The 2,781-nt window shown below is 32.9% G+C and overlaps 1 non-coding gene across 1 annotated transcript; it reads left to right on the top strand.

Annotated features, from left to right (window-relative positions):
- Positions 1-1,837: 1,837 nt before the first annotated feature.
- Positions 1,838-1,944, top strand: LOC121228643 (small nucleolar RNA R71). Its single transcript, XR_005926219.1, has one exon. It is a non-coding gene; the product is annotated as a small nucleolar RNA R71 (small nucleolar RNA).
- The last annotated feature ends 837 nt before the right edge of the window (positions 1,945-2,781 follow it).

Raw genomic sequence — 2,781 nt, 5'->3', positions numbered from 1 at the left:
GAGTTTTGAGAAACTTTTTATTGATGTGTAGCGAAGATGGGGAGGAAAATTTTGTAAACTTTACACTGATTTCTAAAAAAGTTACATTAACATTCTCATGCACCTTTCTATATGTGTTATGACTTGACTACTGCATTCTTTTTTGTTGAATTCATATTGGGTTTTAAAAGCTTACCCCTTCAAATTCCTAACTTTTTAGGTAACCCATAAGGTTAGGACATGGGTTGGGCTTACGGAGAAGAATTTAGATATTTTGCATACAAACTATTAAAGTTTATTATTGGTATTTTTGGGACTATTTTATTTTTATTATTATGGACTATGGTATGAATGTTGGTTTTGGACTTTTGAGGATAGTTTGCATGATTTGGTTTGAAAATATAAATTAAAATGGTTTAATTTTTTAACATTAATAATAGTTCTAGCAATGGCTAAAAATGGTCGACCTAAGATCATGGGTATCTCAATATCCTCATCCATGTCCAATATAATGAAATCAATAGAGAATATAAATTTATTGACTTTAACAAGTACATCTTCAATAATGCCCCTAGGATACTTAATTGATCTGTCAGCTAATTGAATACTCATCCTAGTGGATTTTGGTTCCCCAAGACCAAGTTGTTTGAACAATTTATAAGGCATCAGATTTATACTAGCACCTAAATCAGCCAAAACTTTTTCAACTTCTAAGCTACCAATAAAACAAGGGATAGTAAAACTCCCTGAATCTTTAAGCTTAGTGGGTAGTTTGTTTTGGTGAACGGTCAAACACTCATTGAGTTTAACAGTGGATAGTTTGTCTAACTTCCTTTTATTTGTTAACAGCTCCTTTAAAAATTTTGTACACTTGGGCATCTATGAAAGTGCTTCAACAAAAGGTAAGTTAATATGCAATTTTTGTTTTGAATTTCAAGAAATTTACCATATTGTTCATTCATGCGATTTTTCTTCACTTTTACTAGATATGGAATTGGTGGTTTGTATTCTCTAATCATCTATTTTTGCTCTTTCTTGCATTTCTCACCCCATAATTTTTCTCAACAGTTTCTAAATTCAACTTCTTTTCAAGCTTAACTGACACATTTCCACTTCATATAATGATTGCGTGGACTTGATCTTTTAGGTTGGTTTCAGTGTTATTAGGTAAACTATCTTGTTGTCTTTCCGAATCCAATTTAGCAAGCTGACTAATATGATTTTCAAGTCCCTGGATAGATGCCTATCATTCCTCAAAGTTGTCTCACTGTTTTGGAATCTAGTTTCTGGCATTGAAATAAATTTCATTAACATCTCTTCCAAATTTGGCTTCTTTTCTTGCTGATAAGGTTGTTGAGAACCCGGAGGGGTTGTAACATTTGATTTCCTTGACAACCCCTAAGAGAAATTTAGATGATTCCTCTATCATGGATTATAATTATTGCTATAAGGGTTATTCTGAGGTCTAGAATTGTTACCCATAAAGTTGATTTGCTTATGCCCCATGTTAGAACTGAAGGGTAAACATTCTGAATTGATTATCCTTACTCCAATCACATCACATTGCATTACCAGATTCATCTGCTTAGCCATTCTCAAACCATCAATTTTCTTACTCAGTGCTTCCATCTAACTTACCAATATAGTAACTACATCTATTTTAAAAACATCGTCTGCCTTAGTAGACTTTGTTCTCATAACTTGTCACCTATAGTCATTCAGTTTCATTTCCTCAATAAATTTTTGGGCTGCCTTAGGAGTCTTATTATTCAATGTTCCACCAACTACTGCATCAATTATTTGTCTAGTTAAGGGATTCAAACCATTGTAAAATGTTTGGACTTGAAGCCACAAAGGTAGCCCATGATGAGAGCACATTCTCAAAAGATCCTTAACTCTCTCCCATGTATCATACAATGTCTCAAGCTCGAGTTGAGCAAACGAAGAGATGTCATTCCTCAACTTAGTTGTTTTAGCTAGTGGAAAATATTTCAACAAAAACTTTTCAGTCATTTGAGCCCAAGTAGTGTTGGAATCTCGTGGAAGTGAATTCAACCATTGTTTTACTTTGCTCCTCAAAGAGAATAGGAATAATCATAAACGTATGACATCATCAGTAACACCATTGATCTTGAACGTGTCACAGATCTCTAGAAAATTAGCCAAATGAGTATTTGGATCTTCTTCTTACAACCCATCAAACTAAACATACTGCTACACCATTTGAATTGTGTTTGGCTTAATCTCAAAATTATTTGCAGCAATAGTCTATCAACAATACTCGATTCAGCCCCAATCAGAGTGGGCTTAGCATAGTCATACATAGTACGATGAGCAGAAGCTGTAGGAGGTTACTGATTACTAAGATTATTATCCACTCAACAGTAATGTCCTTTTGCTCTTAATCGTTTATTAAACTATGTTGACCTTGCTTTGTTTCTCTAAATTATCTCTGATATTTGCGAGCACGCCAGAGTCTTTTCGATTTTATTGTAAAAAAATTAATTGTTCTAACGGGTTACCTCTAGTCATATTTAAAAAAACCTGTAAGAATCAAACAAAAAAATTTAAAATGTAAAAATTAAATAAAAAAATTATTAAAATAAAAATAAAAATAGTTAAATTAATAGAAATAAAGTTTTCCTAGTCCCCAGCAACGGCCCCACAAACTTGATGCGTCGCGAAACTAACTAATAATTCGACTAAGGCAAGTGCACCTATCAATTAATAGTATAGTTACGGTGATCAAAGATATCATTCCCACGAAGACTAAAAGTACTAGAAATTACTGTCTTTCTATTA

Source organism: Gossypium hirsutum, chromosome A04 (genome assembly GCF_007990345.1).
Source record: "Gossypium hirsutum isolate 1008001.06 chromosome A04, Gossypium_hirsutum_v2.1, whole genome shotgun sequence".
Lineage (NCBI taxonomy): Eukaryota > Viridiplantae > Streptophyta > Magnoliopsida > Malvales > Malvaceae > Gossypium > Gossypium hirsutum.
This window is presented reverse-complemented; position numbering and strand designations above follow the sequence as displayed.